Source organism: Mus caroli, chromosome 10 (assembly GCF_900094665.2).
Source record: "Mus caroli chromosome 10, CAROLI_EIJ_v1.1, whole genome shotgun sequence".
Classification (NCBI taxonomy): Eukaryota; Metazoa; Chordata; class Mammalia; order Rodentia; family Muridae; genus Mus; species Mus caroli.
The window spans coordinates 11,758,845-11,780,239 of NC_034579.1; the positions used below are offsets into that span (position 1 = coordinate 11,758,845).

Consider the following 21,395-nt stretch of genomic DNA (forward strand, 5'->3'; position numbering starts at 1 on the left):
GAGGCCCCTTGGTCTAGCAAACTTTATATGCCCCAGTACAGGGGAACACCAGGGCCAAGAAGTAGGAGTGGGTGGATAGGGAAGCAGGGGTGGGGGGCAGGCAGGGTATAGGGGACTTTTGGGGTAGCATTTGAAATGTAAATGAAGAAAATACCTAATAAAAATTAGGAAGAGAAAAAAAAGAAGAAGGTATAGTTCTATAGACTCAAGCAGAAACCAACCTCCACATGCCTTGTTCTACTAAAGGAATAAATGTGGAAGTCTAGTATTTAGCTTTGTGTTTCATTTTTGGAGTATGAAGCTCTGCAGGAGGTATTATTATAACTTAAGATTGCCAATGCATCTTAAATATAATATTTTAACTCAAATATGTTTTATGATTTTATGATATTTAGAAAATTTGTTTAGGTTAATATATACGACCAGTTCTAAAAGTTCAAAACTTAAGTCTGTTCTTTGATGTGTCACATCTAAACTCACTAAAAACATTCATTCAAGCTGGGCGTTGGTGGTGCACGCCTTTAATCCCAGCACTCAGGAGGCAGAGGCAGGCGGATTTCTGAGTTCGAGGCCATCCTGGTCTACAGAGTGAGTTCCAGGACAGCCAGGGCTATACAGAGAAACCCTGTCTCGAAAAACAAACAAACAAACAAACAAAAAACAAAAAAAGAAAAAATTAAAAACATTCATTCATAGGTAATAAAGTAATAATTTCTGTCACATAAATATAAAAGAACAGGTAACAATAATCAAATTTGTAATAAGACAGTACATTTATATTTCAGTTTACATACAGCCATTTTACATATATTATTTGATATATTCCACCTTAAAGAAGAAAAAGATATTTAAGAAGAAACAAAAATGAAGTTTGATCATGAACTGATTTATGCAATAAATGTTTGAGTTGCACAAGTCGAATGATTTTACTTGGCCAACCAGTTACTTAGCACTAAGCTCACCAATGACTTGTAACTGAATCTACAGTTAGTTTGCAATTATACAGGATATATTGAAGATTGAAGTATGTCTTGTTTTCTTCCTCATATTAAAAAAAAAAATCACAGATTTTATTTAATATTCTGTCACTGCCTAAGAATCTTGTGCTTCTTTATTTCTGGGGACTTCTACAAAATAAAACCAGCATCTGAATAAGTCTGCTGATACTGTCTCTGTGTTTCTAATATACACATGGCATCTTTTTGAGTTCCCATTTTGATGTAAGTCTCATTGTTGTAGTCAATGTTCTATTGCTGTGAAGAGACACCATGGCCATGAATACTCTTATAAAGGAAAGCATTTAATTGGGGCTGTCTTAAGAGTTTCAGAGGCTTAGTACATTGTTAGTCTGGTAGGGAGCACGGCAACATGTGGAAAAGTAGCTGGCATTTCTACATTTGCGTCTGTATGCACAAGGAAGAGTGTGACACTGGGACTGGCTTGGGCTTTGTAAATGCCAAAGCACACGCACAATGACACACTTCCACTAACAAGGCCATGGCTACTCCAGCAAGGCCACACCTCCTAATCTGTTTGAAGTAGTGCCACCCTGTGATGATCAAGCATTCAAAATTATAAGCTTATGTGGATCATTCCTATCCAAACCACCACACTCATTATCATGACTATTGTTTTGATTTTTTTCTTCTATTGGGTCAGATATAACTGTAGAATCTGTTCCATGTTGTAATATAGGAAAATTTAGAATGTTTTCTTACAGAGCACGTACTCAAATGTGTTTTGGGAGTCAATAACAGGAATGAAAAGAGCATGTGGTAAAAGGTATAATTTCTCTAGCTTTCCATAATGTTTGTTAAATTACCTTAAAGATTGCCCATTAATGCACAGTCAATTTATTCTTATTGAATATATTCACAAAACCACATTTATATGTAGACGATGTTGGAGGATTAGGTTTAATCTTCTATTAATAAATCCTACTCTTAATTGCTTTGTGCTTTGAAATTGCAGCCTACACAAAGGTGATATTTATGCTTTATAAATAATATCTTTCTTGACATTCAATATATCCTTTAACTTAGACATGTAAGTACTATTCTACATATATCATCATTAGAATTTTATCATAATTGATCCATAAAGTTTTTATGTCTATAACTCTTTTGGTGTATATATATATGTATATATATTTTATATATATATATACATACATATACATATATATGTGTATATATATGTATTCATTACATATGAGCACACTCACACAGACACGTGTATATATATATGTATATATATTTTATATATATATATACATACATATACATATATATGTGTATATATATGTATTCATTACATATGAGCACACTCACACAGACACGTGTATATATATATGTATATATATTTTATATATATATATACATACATATACATATATATGTGTATATATATGTATTCATTACATATGAGCACACTCACACAGACACGTGTATATATATATGTATATATATATATATTAACTTGCACTTTGTAAATACATTAACAACCAATAAAATATATTTGAAGAAGCCCATCTAGCCAAGGCCAAATTATTATTTGAGACAAATAAATTAGATATGAATATAAAGGAGACCATTGTTACTCAGTATTTAATTCAATCTCAGTATTAACATATGAATATGCACAATTTATATATATGTATATAATGTGTAGATTTCTAAAGTACATGTATATAAATAACTTATATATAAATGGAATATATATATATAATTTGTAGATTTAATAAAATATTAAAATGCAATGGTCTTTTATATATTCAAATCCAATTTAATTATTTTAATTAATAATTTGTATTTAGCTAGATGTGCCTCCACAAGAGTCTTTTATTGGTTGGTAATATATTCAAAGTGTGCAAATATGAGACTGTATGTGCACCTGTCCTTGCTCTACAAAAGTTTCTTTGTGAATCATTCATGTCTTCAGTCACAAGAGTCACAATTACCTCTTCAACATTCTTCAACAATTCTTCACATTCAGTTCTAGGATCCTGTTCGAAATGACGTTTTTAGAGCTAGGCTGTTTTCATTCTCTTCTGGTAATTACCTGCCAACTCTTCCAAGTATGACATTAGAATACTCAATTATGTTTTGAGTAAATACTGGTCCTCTTTTATTAATTTTGCTTTCACTATGGAACTTGATATAAAAAATACTGATTATAATTTCTTACAAAGCTTAAGCTATTTTAATTCATGTTCCCCTGCCTCCCAGGAGCATGAGCATTTTATATTTCTTCCTGGCAAGAGCTTAAAGTTCTCATGAACTATTTGTTCTTCTCTCTCTTTGATGTCTATTGTGTGCAGTCTTTTTTGCAGTGTCTTGACACTGATACCCAGTTGATCAGTATTTTGACAGGTACCAGGATTGATTTTCTAGTACTCTGACACACTAATTTGTCAGTTCTGACTTTCTCTGGGCCTGATTTTAATTCTATATTTTACTTGCCTGATTATTTTTCTCACCAGTCTCAATGTACATGCTAATAATGTTCTGGCTCTCATTTGTCTTGTTTCTGAGAATGTACTAACTTTCAAATGTGTTATTATGTCATTGTGTTAGCTTTGGTTTTCATGGATAGCTTCTGGAGCCAGAAAAACAGATGTGAATTTCAAGCTTTCCAAACAAACACTGAATAACCACTGCACCTATCCACATGGTAGCTAATGCATTTGTTACTTGGTCACCATCATCAACAATCACTAAACCCCTCACTGGTTAAAAGGCTGAAGCCTGGCTTCCTGTACAGCTAACATCTGCATTATATCCTACCCAAGCATGTATAGTGTCCTAGCTTGCTTCCACACTCCTGGTTACTTTTCTTTCTAATTAAATGAGAGGCCTGAATTACAATTAGGTATTTCAGAATTTCCCCAATCTGTGTGTTTGAATCCAGTTATTTTTGAAAGTTTCTTTCACTATAGTGGGTAGGGAAACAGATGAATGATTTTACTTATGTGCCCAGGTTCTATAAACCAACACAAGAAAATGGGAAGCAAGTTTATCTGTTTTTGTTTCCTCCTCAAAGGCAAATCTGCTCATGTCACATGAAAATTGCTGAGTTTATACCAATAAGTATATCCTCATTGAAATTAAAACTGCTTGAAAAATCTTTTCTAAGCAAGTGGTAGGCTTGACAACCATTTCTTTGGGGTCAAATTGAAAGCTCTTAGCTCAGATTTACTTCTTATGGAGAATTTGTCTAGAATTGAGGACATAGTGCATCAAGATTGTCTGCCATATACCAATTTAAACTGAACTACAAATATTACGGGTTTTTATCTTAAACTCAACAAAAATAAAAGTTTTTATGAAAATATTAAGCATGATATGTCTACAAGCTAATACAAAAGCAGTGCCTAGCCCCTCACAAATCATTGGAGTTTATTTGGTAAGATATCCATTTTACTTAAATCAGCTTCTCAGGGTAATGAATAAGCATACCATTATTGTCTCATCTTCCCCGTACTCTTTTATGGGAAAGAAAAAGCTTGACAGAAGTATGCCATGGTTGAACAAATAAATTGACTCTTGATTGTAATATTGTTATTAATTAATTCTACATGGAATCCTGTTTTGCTTTTCTCATTTAGAAGAATGGAATAATAGTGTGTAGCACACTCTACTACCCTTGACTTTGGTTTGAAAATTTCTCATAACTTGTATTTTAATTTATTTGTTTAACAGGATTTGTAATGATTGTTTTTAGAAATGTCAAAGCAAGTTAGTTTGTCTCAAAGCTTACTCAATGTCCCTATTTTCAAAAACAAGATTCCACTTAAAGTTTTTGTTCTAAGATCTACAACAGCATTTTGGGTTTTGTTTATTTGTTTGTTTGTTACATTTTTATTGGATATTTTTTCATTTACATTTCAAATGTTATCCTCTTTCCTGGTTCCCCCACCTAAAACTCCCTATCCCATCCCCTTTCACCCTGCTTCTATGAGTGTTTTCCCCCAACCACCCACCCACTCCCACATCCCCCACCATGGCATTTCCCTACAGTGAGGCATCAAGCTTTCACAGGACCAAGAGCCTTTTCTCCCACTGATGCCTGACAAAGCCGTCTTCTGTTACATATGCAGCTGGAGCCATGGGTCCTTCCAGATGTACTCTTTGGTTGGTGATTTAGTTCCTAAGAGCTTGGGAGCAGGGGGTGGAATGGTTGGTTGATATTGTTGTTCTTCCTATGGGGTTGCAAAGCCCTTCAGCTACTTCAGTTCTTTCTCTAACTTCTCCATTACGGACCCTATGCTGAGTCCAATGGTTGGCTATGAGCATCCTCCTCTGTATTTGTCAGATTCTCACAGAGCCTCTCAAGAGACAGCTATATCAGGCTCCTGTCAGCAAGCACTTCTTGGCATCCAGAATAGTGTCTGGGTTTGTTAACTGTATATGGGATGGATCCCCTGGTGGAGCAGTCTCTAAATGGCCTTTCCTTTATTCTATGCTCTACACTTTGTTTCCACATTTCCTCCTGTGAGTATTGTAAATGTTTAATACATATATAGCATTGAACACTTATTCAGAAATTTTGAAAACGAAAATCAAAACTACAGAAACAAAACAAAATACATTTTTCCAAAATAAAGAGCTGGAGGAATTAATTTACCTATAATGACTAGTTTTACTGATTTCATATTAATTCAAAAATTCATAATTTTACATAGAACATATTTTATAGGGCCATGTGAAAAGAAGGCAAGTGTATTAAAGAACAACTGATCTTGAAAATGAAGTAGATTTTTTTCAATTTTTTATTACATATTTTCTTCATTTATATTTTAAATGCTATCTTGAAAGTCCCCTATAATTTCCCCCACACTGCTCCCCTACCCACCCACTCCCACTTCTTGGCCCTGGTCTTCCCCTGTTCTGGGGCATATAAAGTTTGCAAGACCAAGGGGCCTCTCTTCCCAATGATGGACGACTAAGCCATCTTCTGCTATGTATGCATCTAGAGACACGAGCTCTGGGGATACTGGTTAGTTCATATTGTTGTTCCACCTATAGGGCTACATACACCTCAAGTAGAATATTTAATAAAACTGTGAACATATAGATTATAACATTACTAAAATGTTTAATATGAGAAGGGATAACTTAGAACATTATATTTTCCGAAAATGAAAAATAGTTATTTTTACTCAAACACATGTTTAATAGAAATGAAAGTTATATAAAGTAGGACTGAACTGAGTATCTTTCTAAGATTTTGAGCTTGATTTTTATATTGTTTGGTGTTTGTCATAGTTAGGGTTTCTACTATTTTGGAAAAAAAATCATCTTGATTAAAACCAAAATAGAGAGTGTTATATTAAATCCTTAGTCTCAATCGAGGGTTTGTTTCTACCCCACCCTTGATCATTGTACCCAGATAAAGGACACAAAGTATTTATATTTATAGTAAGCCTTTAAAGCACTAGAGCTGGGCAGAATCTGCCCTGTATGCCATTATGCCTACTTCCCTGCCAATAACTCTGATATATCACTTGCTGTATTCTATCTTGTCAGCTCTTACCTCATGTCCAGGTTGCAGGATTCTCTACTCCATAGCATCTGCTCCTCTCTCCTGCCTCCTCTCTTCCCCCTCATGGTCTTACCCCAGACCCCCAACCGCAGGAAACCAAACCCTGAGTACTTCACTCTTGCTCTGCTATAGGCTGTGGGCATCTTTATTCAACCAATAGTTTTAAAGAGCAGGATTACATAGCATCACTTGGTGTATGTGAAAATTTCTTTGTCCCTGGAGCAGGGGACAACTAGACCTTGTGGGCCAGTATTTAGCATTACAATATATAATACACATGTCCTGATCATAACAAACCATAAAGAGAAGTCTGGGAAGAAACTCAAGACAGGAACCTTAGTTCTAATATTATCTTATTTACATTTTCACTAGATAAATCTAAGATCTTCACTTTTCCACACAACTCTGTCAGACTACTTCAGCTATCACTATCAACAACTAACTCACTGCCAGACTGTTTGACTAGGAAGCCTTAGGAGACAGAATCATAATCAAATTGTGTTTTATAATTTTTATGTGTTTGACAAAAGATTTTATTTTAAATATAAGTGATATAATTGCTTAGACTCATCTACTAATAATTAATCATTTAAATATTTAAACATTTGTAACCTACAAGGGACACACCAAGTAAAAGCTATGCTCATAATTGGTGTCATGAAAATACTCATTAAAACATTTTGTGGGTCTTTCTTGCTTTCTTACTCTCACAATCTGAATATCTTTAGAACTAATTAGAATATTGAAGATTCTCTTAGGATTTACATGCACATCGGTAGCCTTAAACCATTCACAAAATACATACTCAGGTTTTTCTTGTGGTTTAAGTATGCATTTGCATAAAATAAAAGTACTAATTTTTACCATTTTACTGTTTGACACCTGTTATTAACCAATTTTTTTGGCTTTAGTCATCTCCTATCCTTTTGATATATTTAAAAATGACATGCTAAATATTATCAAAATCTTAGACCTGAACATGCTAAGGGTAATTTAAACTGCATAATATAAATAGGGACAAAAGAAGGATCTTTGGATGCAGAAACTATTCTGGATGTCCACATGATATCGAAGTATCATTATTTACATTATCATTCTTTACAAGGCAGAATCACAAAAGATTCTCAATATATACATTATTCTCTGGAAAAAATTATCTGCCTATCTATAAAGTTTAAACATTTTGCTCGCACAATAGGAGGAATTCTAAATCAATGCATTTAGAAGAATGCTCCACTAACCAGTGGTTATTTGTTCTTCTGTATATAATAACAAGGAATTATCAACATGAAAAAGAAAATAAGATAATTTTCAACTAATGGCAGGGTGTCCATTATACTAAGATTTCCCATGGACTCTTGAAGTTATACATAATATGTAACTATAGACATTAGTTCTGAGATGTTGTACACATCCCAGTGCATGCTGAACCTAGAGACTGTCTCACAGAACAGCTGGCTATTAAGTCAATGACATATATATAGAGAGATAGAGATAGAGATAGAGATACATTTATCATAAATACTCCAGTATTGGGCAGATGATTAAGATGATTAAGACTTCACTACTTTGCGTTATGCCAGTCAAATAGTCAGTAGTGGTAAATTGTGTACTAGATACCTCTATTCATAAATACATGAGTAAATAAATTGACATGATTATAGGAGAAAAGATGTAGGACTAAGAGATTCTAGGTAGAGTTAAGTGTGGACAACTCTTTTCATGTTAGCTAAATAAGATTGAGAGAAAAAGACAATCTTTCTTCCCAACAGTTTTGGAAAAACAGGTTTATTCTATGTGAAAATATACGCTGTAACCCATCATAACTAAATGGGTGAAAATATAAATAAAATACAAAAATAAATATAAAAATATAAATGAGGACCTGGGAGGTCAACGGCTTGTGGAACACCATGCCTAAATTTATTGTGACTACTGTGATATGTATCTTATCCACAATTCACCATGTCTGAGGAAGACACATTACCATGGTCCGAAGACTATTACCAGAATGCTCTGGAAGGGCAGGTCCAGAGTCTAACTTACAAAACAACCACTGCATTCTAATAAGGAAAGATCCCTCTGGTTCCGTTTCTGCTCCTCTGCTGGCAGGGGCCTTGATCCCACCTTCCATTAGTCTCCCAGGTCATCCTTGGCCTGACATGATGCCTGCACCCAACATGGGAAGACCCAATGATGGGTCTTCCTCCTCCTCCTGGGATGATGCCTGTGGGACCAGCTCTTGGGATGAGAACACCCATGGGAGACCACATGCCCATGATGTGCGGGCCTCCAATAATGAGACCTCCCGCTGGCCCTGGTTGGTGCCCACATGGCCTGGCATGACCCAGCCAGACAGATGAGAGCAGAAGCACTCTTTATCATTTTGCACTTCTTTTTGTTTTACCAGGAGATCTTGGTGATGAATGAGCCTGAGTGCTTCCTAGATTCATGACAAGGAAACTTCCCTTCCTAACAGAATACTTACTGGAGGGAGAAGTGATACAAAAACGGGAAGGTTTTACATATATTGTGAAATGTGAAAATAAAATGGTCAGCTCTTTTAGTTAAAAACAAAACAAAACAAAACAAAACACCCAGCAGGGCAGTGGTGGCACATGCCTTTAATCCTAGCACTTGTGAGGCAGAGGCAGGCAGATTTCTGAGTTCGAGGCCAGCCTGGTCTACAGTGTGAGTTCCGGGACAGGCAGGGCTATACAGAGAAACCCTATCTCGAAAACATGCCCCCCCCCAAAAGAAATTACAAATGAAAGGATAAACTGTACAACATTTTTATTCTGAAGTTTTAAAAAATAATTTTAGGCTTTCTTTCAAAAAGCCAAATTTGTAAAAGTAATTTAAAAGAATATAAATAATCAAATGATTTTAAATAATCAAATAATCATTAAATGATCTGTTTAAAGTGAAATTAAATATGTTCACATACAATGGACATTAATCAGAAAAAACTGGTGAATTTCATATTACTGCATTAATATGGAAGTATCACTTTTTTGTATTTATCAAAATTCTGAATTTGAAAAAGGTAACTTCATTTAAATAAAACTGCTAAAATGTAATCTTGATACAATGATTCATATGTTTAAAATATTTGTACTCCCATTATTAACAGGTGATTACACTTAGCACAGATAGTGATAATATAGGAAACAAACTCTCAATTATAATTGAAACTTAATTATGTGCTGATAACAAAAAAGTGGAATACACAGGAATAGAAATATAAATTCAACATTATATAGTACTCATAAAGAAGATTACAAAATGTCTTAGTGAAGCTTATACAAATGATCTCAATTATGTATTTAGATATATTTAGAGGAAAAAGTTGGCTATACAAAAATTGTTTCTTATGTTGTTAAAAACCCAGAACAGAGTATAGTAACATTTGTGGGAGCAAAACACAGTCATTAAATTTCCTTGGTATATCTCTTTCCATCAATTCTGAAATTCTTTAGAAAATGTTGTCTGCCCAACTGTCTTCATTTAATCCTTTAGCTCACACGTGAATTAGAATATTCTGAAACTGACATTTAATTGGAGAAAATTCTAGGTGAAATATAAAGGTGATTGAAAACCTTTAGAATAACTCTTCCTTGCTTATTCCTAAGATTCCCATGTCATATACTTCTATTAAACATTGTGAGCAAAGTGCTTATTAGAAGAAAGTGCATTGGGTAAATTTTAGTTAAAGTTGAAGGAAGACAATGAATAAACTGTGTCAAGTATATAAATACATCACATCCTATAGACACCACACTGCAAAAGGTAAAACGGAAAATAAAAACAGGCATGTAAGCCTACTTTCTTGAAGGTTAATGTGTACAAAAATTCTAAAATTGAATGAATATATCAACCAGAGATTTAGAAAGTATTGTCAAACCAAGGAAAGGTAAATACACAAAAATCTAGATTAAGCAGTACCTGGCAGTCTACTACATCATGTCTTCAAATTGATGAAATATTGCAGCTGTCAGTCTACAGCTGACAAACAGTGGAACCAGGCTTCAACAATGAGGTGAAATGAAGACAGACCATTCAAGAAATATTTGTCTACTACCAGCAAACAAATAAAATATAAGATGCCATTCTTCAGCCAGACTAAAGCGTTAATTATGTATCCAAAATAAAAACACTACCTGGCCATTACTTGAAAAATGCATTCATATCCTAAATTTTATATGTATATGTTTTATATATATATGCATATAAATTACATATATTTTATATATACTAGACATATTAGATAATTACATATATAATAGTACATAATAAAAGTCTGAGCAGGGATTACATCAAGTTTAATGTTGTATTTATATTAAAGTGTAATAACTCAGAATTTTACTTTAAATAAAAACATAGTAAATCCATGCTTAACAGTTTGCTGGCAGGAAACAACTTACTGCCATTACATCATATAGGTAGAGTCTGTGTCAAGGAAACAATCAATAGAAAGGGAAGTAGTTTTGTGGATCGTGATAAACATACACTAACAAAGTACATTCTAAAATCAGAATGCTGGTGATATTTGGGTATCCATTTTGCTTATGCTCTCCAAGGCACAGAGGAAACCCTAGACTGATAGAAACACCTTATCCTGTTAGCACAGATGGATTTTTTAAAACATACTTTTATTAAATGGCACATATGCTGGTTAATTTTATGTCAGCTTCACACATGCTATAGTTATCAGAGAGGAGAGACCCTCAACTGAGAAAATGCCTCCCTAAGTCTGGGCTGTAGGATAGTCTATATAGCATTGTCCCAATTCATGTTTGATGTGGGCAGCCCCATCTTGTGGGGTGAGCAGCTTCTAGTCAGGTATTCCTGAGCACTATCAGAAAGCAGGCTGAATAAGCCATAAGGAGAAAACCTATAAGAACTACTCTTTCATGGCCTCTGCATCACTTTCTGCCTCCAGGTTTCTTACTTGCTTGAGTCCTGACTTCCTTTAGGTACGGTAGTCTAAGCCAAATAAATCCCCCTTTCCCCAAATTGCTTTTGGCCATGGTGTTTCATCACAGCAAGAGTAACTCTAACTAGGACAGCATTTTAAATTTTTCTTATTTTCTTCAATTAAGTTACTAAGCTTTCAAATTCTGCATGTCACTTTTAAAAGGAAAGGAGAAACCTGGAGAGAAGGCTCAATGGCTAACCTGCCCCTCACAAGAAGGAACAAAGTTTCAGTTTTCCATAAGTCACTTACATGTTGGGTAGCTCTGGGGCCCTGCTTTTATTCCAGTGCTCAGAATACAGAAGCAGAGGCTCATTAGAACAACCTGGCTATCTAACCCAACTGTATCAGTGAGCTCTGAGTTCTACTGATAGACCAAACTGTAATGAGTAAGGTGGCAAGCGATCTAGGAAGACTCCTCATTTTAACTCCTAGCCTCCATACAAAGCACACACATACATGTGTGCCCCACACATACCAATACTCCTATATTCATACATAGATAAAAGTTAAGAAAAGAGTTTAAAGCAAGAAATTAGTTTCTTGCCATTTTACACATTTAAGGATGTTTTTCAAATCCAACTTTTCTGTTTCTTGTCTTGTAGGAAGGTACATTTGAACAACTTAGATTGCATTTCTCCGATGCATTTAGCAAGTTCAATGTATTGGATGCTTGCAATGACCCACTCAGCTGCAAACAATAAAAGAATGACAACAGATTTGATATTGTGAGTTGGTGAGCACTTTGAGTGATTTTAAAGGGCAGCACATGTTTTCTCATTCAAAGGTGTTAAGTGGCTGTTGATAACTAACACACTTAGGCTCTCATATCTCAGGATTGTCAGTTACTGGTCTGTTATGTGACCGTTGCATCTTTTCTAGGGTGTCGCTTTCATGGGTTATGTAACAGATGTTTCAACTATTGAAATCTCTCCAAAGTTATCACTTTTTTAAATCTGTAAATCTTTATAACTTATTTCAAAGATCTTAAGCTTGTACATCATGTTCAAGAAATGATTGTAGAGACAGTTAAGGCTCTGAACTTTCTAGCTCTTTGATAGACATAGATAAGAGAAATTTGAAGGTTTGTTATACTAGAAGCTATGATATAAAACTATACTATTTTTTTGTTCTTATATTTTAATGTGGATGAGGGAGTGAGTGGTGGGTGGAGCCATAACAGATTTACAACCTTATTCAGTCCTCAACATTATATTATAAGGAGGGGGTTAGTCATTGGTCTAAGGTTTAAAAAGTGATATAATCTACAAAGGGTCACAGGGTCGTAACTGGCAATGTTGTTTTGTATCAAGCCCAAGATGATTCAAAGTCCATATCCCAGTGATGTACAAACTGCCTCCCAGTATTGGCTAGCTCTGTGCTGTACATAGGACACTACACTCTACAACATGTCTAGATGTGTAGCTCCATGTTATTGAACAGTGTTGAGTCAAGTCATCAAAAAGCTCTGTTCTACAAGTGTTAGTGAGTTATTCACATTTACCTATCTTTTATTCCTGTGTCTATGCCTCATTAAGCACAAAGGTCAATAAAACCTTCTCAGGAGGTGAGACCTTATATTCAATCAATAAACAGAAGACATTCACAGCAGCATGAAAAGAAAATCAAATCAAATCTAACTTGGAGGAAAGTTTCTAATGATATCATTAGTTAAAGTCAATTCACATCAAAGGGAAGAGATGCCCTTTCCCTTTTTTGCTGTTAAAGAGCTTTGCCTTTATTTAGAGTCAATTTTATTGTAGATTTAATATGAAGTACTCTAAAACAATAATTGAAGCAACTGAATAATGAAGTCTGATATAATAACATTAATTGTAAATTCCATTGAATACGATATGGTAATCTGTGTGTTCTGACTCTTGGGCCCTTTGTTCATTCCTTTTTAGAGAGTTTGATTTCACTACCCAGTCCTCCTTATTTGATAGTTTATTGGATAGACCATATTTCAAACATCAGACTCCCATAAAATATCAAGAATAATTAAATTTGCTGTGTTGAAAACATCATTTCTCTTTCACTCTTATTTTAAAACACCAAACTCTTGTAATTCTCATTCAGCAGAGAAAAACTCTTCTAAAGTAAGCCCCAGCTCTTCAGCCCTGCAGAGTACAGTAACATTGTCTAGTTTAGCACTGAGTTCCTTCACTGCATGATTACTCACAAATTTCTTATGCTTCCCTTGACCCCAGTATAAGCAGAAGACAGAGGCAAGGGTGATATCTCAGCCTTAGAATCAGTCATCAAATGGCTATGGCAAAATTCTGCCTCCATGTTCTGACAAAGAAAAGCTAGCAGAGGGTTCGGGGACACATTCAGCCTTTTGAATAGCCACAGTAATATTTATAAAGGACATCTGAGCAAATATTTGAAAGATTTTCATGTAAGGAACTTGTCCCTTCCTACTTAGTTTCTACACAGTTATTTTTAAGAACGTATGCCTTTGAGTCTAATTCAGTGAATACTGATTTCATCTACTTATATTCTGAATATCTGTCAGGATGCAAATCAAATAAGAAGCTAATTGTCCTTATTGAAAAGTGTTGAAATGTACTCTCATTTATATGTTACATAGGAATGTGCTATCTAAGACTTCATGGTATTTACATTAAAATTATGTAATGATATATCCATCTTGTATCCTCTTTATTATTTTAAGGAAATGTCTGCTAAAAAAGAACTCAAATGATTCCATATAAGAAAATGAAGATTAAAATCAATAGTGCATGTGCCTTAGAAATGGAATGGTTACTATAAATGTAGGATGGGCAGTATTACTACCAGTGTAATGGATTTATATCATTCCCATGAAAACTGGAATAACATCAAATAACAACAGATTTACAGAAATACTTTGAAATTGAACTATACTCAAAATAATTAGGCATACTTTTTTTAAATACACACAAAATGGAATGAATTTGCATGCATATTGAACATTTTTTTAAAAAGGATGATGAGAAACAACTACATCAGTGTTTGTTTTGTTTCTCTGCAATCTATTGTGTAAATGGTGCATATTCATAACTGCTTAGCTGATCAATAGCCTGTTTCCTTTCAAACTTTCAATCACTGCTTGTAGTTAGCTCCATAACTTTGACACTGTGTCTGTAGTCTGCATTTTTTACCCAGTCACTCCCACAGAATCAACCTAATCATCTCTCTCCATGGTTTGTGAGCACCACATGAATCAGTTTGTCTGATTGAACATATAGAATAAAGTGTTCAAATCTTCATCTTCTCGTGTCAGACATTGAGAACAAAACCTAGATTATACTAGAACCCCATTTTGAATCACAATATGAAAAACAATGCATATAAAATATGTTAGAAAAAGAAACTGACTCAAGTGCCTCAAAGAGCAAGGCCACTCCCAATAAGTCTTACACCTTTGGAACAAATCCTCCTGGCATGTGTAAACTACACTGTGCTGAGCTCGGCTAAGATTGAATATGATGGAGCAGGTTACATTCTATAAATACAACATTCAGATTTTGAATTCTGTTATGATCACAAATATTATCAACCAAAGGTAAGTACACAAAATCTTGGACTGGAGAGATGGTTCAGAAGCTGAGTATGTTCTATCAGCAGTGCCCTTACAACCAGAACCCCCAGAGCTCCCAGCGACTAAACCACCAACCAAAGAGTACAGATGGAGCAATCCATGGCTGGCTCCAACCACATAAGTAGCAGAGGATGGCCTTATTGGGTATCAATACGAGGAAAGGCCCTTGGCCCTGTGAAGCCTCAATGCCTCCGTGTCAGAGATTGCCAGGGCTGGTAGGCGGGAGTGGGTGGGTGGATAGGTGGGGGATTGCCCTCATAGAAGCAGGGAGAAGGGGGAGGGCATAGGGGGGTCTCCAGAGAAGAAACCAGGAAAGGGGATAACATTTAAAATGAAAATAAAATATCCAATAAAAAAAGAAAATGACCTTAATAAAGAAGAATTTAAGTTTGTGCAGTGTCTTGTACAGGGCCAGAGTCGATTCTCAACTGCTTACCATCACCTGAAGCTCTAACGCAAGGAACAGTGATGCATCTCCTCTTAACTTGCACTCACGTGCATATGTCCACACATAAGGAAAACTAAATCATTGAAATAAATCTTTAAGAACTCTGCAGATTGCTTTAAAATGCTTATAGCCACTATAGCTTCGAGTGGAAGTAGAGGAAAACAAAAGAAAAGGCCATGTGCCAAAACAAAACAAAAAGAAAGACAAACAGAACAATTTGCTACCATTTCTTGTCAATTTTTTGTCTGTGGTTCAACAGTAGATGGGCTAATGTGTCATTCATTGGTAGAAAGCACAACCTTATGCCCAGATGTGTGTGACTATTACCACACTCAAGTTCAGAACATTTTTCCACCTTTTTGTGACCAATTAATATTAGTGCTTATGCATTCCATAGTTATATATTTATTTTTAGGCTGATGGATATTTGTTTTGTTTCAGCAGTTTTTGGTATGAATATTGCTGCTTATAAATATTAATGTCTTCTAAATATTGTTATGTTATGCAAGTGTGNGTGTCCCCGTGTGTTGCCTCCATGTATATCTGTGCAATACATGTATACTTTGTAGGCAGAGAAGCCAGAGACAGCCCCAGATCCACTGGGAATGGATTTATAGAAGGATGTAAGCACAAAACACCCAGGGAAGGAGTTACAGAGACAAAGTTCNTAGCTGTGATGAAAGGATGGACCATTTAGAGACTGCCGTATCCAGGGATCCATCCCATAATCAGCTTCTAAACGCTGACACCATTGCATACACTAGCAAGATTTTGCTGAAAGGACCCAAATATAGCTGTCTCTTGTGAGACGATGCCGGGGCCTAGCAAACACAGCAGTGGATGTTCACAGTCAGCTATTGGATGTATCACAGGGCTCCCAATGGAGAAGCTAGAGAAAGTACCCAAGGAGCTAAAGGGATCTGCAACCCTATTGTTGGAACAACATGATGTACTAACCAGAACCCCGGAGCTCTTGTCTCTAGCTGCATATGTATCGAAAGATGGCCTAGTCGGCCATCAATGGAAAGAGAGGCCCATTGGACTTGCAAACTTTATATGCCCCAATATAGGGGAATGCCAGGGCCAAAAGAATGGGAATGGGTGGGTAGGGAAGTGGGGGGCGCTATGGGGGACTTTTGGGATAGCATTGGAAATGTAATTGAGGAAAATATGTAATAAAAATATTAAAAATCAAAAAAAAATACTGCAAAACAAAAAAAAAAAAAAAAAAAAGAAGGATGTAAGCAGCCTTGCAGGTACAAACGGAACTAGGGCCCTCTACTGGAGCAGGAAATGCTCTTACCTGCTGAACCATGACTCCAGCTCCTCCACTGCAGATGTTGCACATTGAACTATAGAACTGAGACCATTCTTCTGAGTTCTCCTTGCTCCTCATACTTTTGGCATCCACCTAATAACTTCCTGCCGTATCTTAAAGAATGAAATTTAAACCCTGCATTCTTCTGAAAGTCTTATTGTTTTAGCTCTCACTTAAGTCTTTCACATATTTTGAACTATTTTTTAGTGTAGTATATGACATTAGAGTTTGGTTTTATTGCATTGAACATCAATATTCAACTGCATTAACATTGTTTCTTTCTTTAGATAGGATGAACTTAAGCCCCCCCCCCCAAAAAAAAAAGATTCGCATCTAAGTTAAAGATACTAGAATGTCCTCTATCTGTGCATCCTGCTGTGGCAAATTTGGGATACTACAACTCCAGAGCTAAATGATCCATAGCTATATTTACAGCAATCCACTGCTTTTCTCTGTGTTTGATGTAACATCTACTACTACTACTTTGCTATACTACATACCTAATACTCCAAGGAATGAATTTTTAAATTGTCCTGAATTTTAGATTTCAAATAGTTTCCTATTATATGACCATAAGAAGTCATATAATCACTTCCACACACTGGAGCATGTTACTGGAATAACTTTATTATAATATCCCTTTTTCAAAATTGTGATCTACTCAGAGGTGGTTCAAAATATACTATTTCTCAGGTTTTGGGGCAAGGTCTGTGTTTGGTTCTTACATTGGGATGAGAAAGACTTATTTTTTTCTTGGTCAAAGAATCTCCCAGCTGCACTTTTAATATCTTTATTTGGAAAATTATTCACTTATTTATTGTATGATTTTATTTATTTAAATCTGGAAAGCATAAGTATAACATTTACAGTATTCATTAATTTCACTAATGAAGAGACTGTACACTCTCCTCAGGTTGGAATATTGCAGATAATTCCTTTATTCTATGAATAGGCTTTATGACTCAAATATTTGTTATCATAACACTGAGTACGTACACATTCAAAAACATTCCATTTGAGGTTGATAGTGAATCATTTTAGGCAATCCCTCTTATGCCTTGATTTACTCAACCTATATAGAGGGAAATATTTACATTAAGGTTAGAACATCTTAATAATAACTTACATATTTAGACAGTTTTTAAAGCCATAATGTGATACTTACAAAATAATATTTTAGGAGGTAGGGTATTGGCTTATCAGTTAAGAGTACTTATTACTACTTCAGAGGACATGGATTTGGTTCCCAGGACCCATATGGTAGCTTACAACAATCTATAATTACAGTTTCAGTGGATCAGATGCCAGCTTCTCACCTCCGTGAGCATACATATACACATATATAGGCAAAACAATCATCAACATAAAAATCAATCAACAAATAAATATAAAGAGAAAATCATTTAGTTTTCCTAGGTTTGTAGGAACCTAGGTTTTTAGGTTTCCTAGGTTTTCCTAGGTTTGTAGGTTTCCTGGAAAAACAACACTAGAATACAAACATAAGCTTATGCTTTTCCATAGTTTATATAATTTAGAGATGGTAATTAAACCCATCTACCTTCCGGCAATGAGAAGATTTTACTAATGAATATGACCAAAAACACTATATAAAAAACAATTTGTGACCTAAGGACATATCTTTTTAAATATTCCTTAACTTATCTTATTCTCTCTTATGTATTAAAGAGTGTCATATGCCAAGAATTATGGAAAATTTAAAAATTATACTTTTCCATCAAGGGATTAATCGTTTAGAATAATTGATTATTTCACAAGATATTGGTTTCATGTAAATATGTATTATTAAAATAAATCAAATGTAAAGTTGTTAAAGTTTCAATTCTAGTTAAAAGGTATTCAATGAGTTCTATGGTATATCCTTTGTCCTTCGCTTTTGTAGAGATGTCGTTTAGCTTGCTCTTAATCTATGTTCTAACTTCTTTTCCCTCAGGATTTGACTGTGCAACATTTTTATGCTCACACAGCCTCTGCTGTACTCTTAGGGCTAATTACTCCTGAAGGAACATCTCTATCTTGTCCTTTCTATCTCCCTTCATTGGACCAACTTAATTACATGAACTGTTTTGTTCTACAAAATATACTGACAGATCATTTTCCCAGTTGTGCACCCGAACTATTAAAAAGAATCTTATCCCTCACTTTGATTTCCTCAAATGATTGACTCCAATGCTGTGTTTAGCACGGCTTCTAAAATGAAAATGTGCTAATGATTCCAGGGAAGTATAAAACAGGAAAATTGCAAATATTCAACACACTGCTCAGGGAATGTGATACAGCTGATTCTGCCACTTGATGAATTATTTCATATTTCTGGGATTGATTTTTTGGTACCTTAATGTACTACAATAGAATATTACATACATTTCTAGTGTTTTTTTAACGATATACAAATCATTGAAAAGAGATCAGTTTCTGAGACTATATGGTGATCTGTGTGTCTATATGTTTGCTGAGGAGTCATATTTTCTACCCTGTCAGCTACCTTGTATATCATTCTGTTTTCTGTGTTCTGTCGTCTCTTATGCAAAATCTAGTCCTCAAGCTGAGTGGATATTGGCTATGAAACTATCCTTTTTTTTGTAAATATCAAAACAAGCACATTTGCTACAACATGTCTTTTGTTGTCTTACCTCTGATGTATGGTAGAATGGTCATTTTCACAGTGCTGTAAACTGGACTAGGTATTGCACATGCCAGCCCCACCTTCCAGATGAATTCATATAAGCATCTTCATAATTATACATTATTGTTCTTTTCATATTCTATTTTCCCCAAGTACTAGGAATTTTTGTACAGGTCAGATTAGTGTTTAAGTACTGAGAAACATCATCACTGAACCTCATTTTACTCATTTCTTATATTGTCCTGTCTGCCAGTCTGCCTTTATCCCTTCCTCCTCCTGTCCTCTGTCTCTGTCTCTCTGACTCTCAGTCTCCTTCTCTTATCTCTCTTCTCTTCTCTTCTCTTCTCTTCTCTTCTCTTCTCTTCTCTTCTCTTCTCTTCTCTTCTCTTCTCTCTTCCTTCCTTCCTACCTTCCTTTCTGACTTCCTATCTTCCCTTCTTCCTCTATCTCTGTTTCTGTCTTCTCTCACCCTTCCTTTATTTTCTTTTTTCTTTTCTTTTCTTTTCTTTTCTTTTCTTTTCTTTTCATTCTTTCTCTTCCTTCCTTCCTTCCTTCTTTCCTTCCTTCTTTCCTTCCTTCCTTCCTTCTTTGTTTTATTCTTTCTTTCTTTTGTGGATCTTCTAAGGATCTCAGGCTACTTTTGACCCCACTTTTTGCTTAGGCTGATTTTGGACTTATGACAGTCTAATATCATGCTCCCAAATATCCAGGACTAACTCATTACCACCAGACCTGGACATATATTCACATTCTGGAGAAATCGATTTGGACTTGTTCCACATAAGTGGATTTACCCATAAAATATAGTCAACAAGTCTTCAACACAAAAATTAAGCAAGATGTACTTCCAGTTTGCATTGGTGCCCTGAAGAGACTCTGAGCGCTAGCTCCATACCCAGTACCACAACACCCAGAGGAAACTTGATTCCCAGGCACTGTAACATGCACAGTAACATAGGCAAGGAGGCCAAAACAACTGCTCAAACACTGGGAATTACTGGGATCAGTGGATCCAGGAACTCAGGAACCCCTGTCCAGCCAGTGGTATGTGTACCTTCTGGTTTGAGCCATTGTCCTGAGCAGAACTCAGGCACTAGGTCCCACAAGACCTAGAACAATCTCGACTCCCAGGTACTCTAATATGCCAGGAATATAGGACCACAGGAGCTTAGGAGCTTGGACACACAAGAATTTCAGGATCCCAGAAGCAGCTTGTGCAGAGCTCCCAGGATCTCAGGATCACAGGTTCCAAGAATCACAGGATCACAGAAAGAGTTGGATCTGAGAATTTCTGACACAATCAGGATCACAGGAAGGACAGGCTCTAGTCAGAGAAAGTGAGGCTAGGTAGCACTAAGTATAACCACATTGCAAGAGGAAACCTTAAGAAAATAAACAACAAAACCCAAGGTTACTTAGCATCATCAGAACCTACTTCTCCCACCATAGCAAGTCATAGATACACCATCACACCAGATAAAAAGACTCTGTTCTAAAATCACATCCCATGATGCTGAGAAAGGACATTAAGAAGGACATAAATAACTACTTTAAAGAAATACAGGAGAATACAGGTAAAGAGGTAGAAGCCCTTGAAGAGGAAACACAAAAATCCCTTAAAGAATTATAGGAAAACATAACCAAACAGGTGAAGGAATTGAACAAAACCATTCATGATCTGAAAATGGAAATAGAAACAATAAAGAAATCACAGAGGGAGACAACCCTAGAGACAGAAATCCTAGGAAAGAGACAAGGAGTCATAGATGCAAACATAACCAACAGAATGCAAGAGATAGAAGAGAGAATCTCAGGTGGAGAAGATATCATAGAAAACGTTGACACAAGAGTCAAAGAAAATGCAAAAAGTAAAAAAAAAAA

The 21,395-nt window shown here is 35.4% G+C and overlaps 1 pseudogene; it reads left to right on the forward strand.

Annotated features, from left to right (window-relative positions):
• The first annotated feature begins 8,470 nt into the window (after window positions 1-8,470).
• LOC110304100 lies at window positions 8,471-8,906 on the forward strand (annotated as a pseudogene).
• Window positions 8,907-21,395: the final 12,489 nt, after the last annotated feature.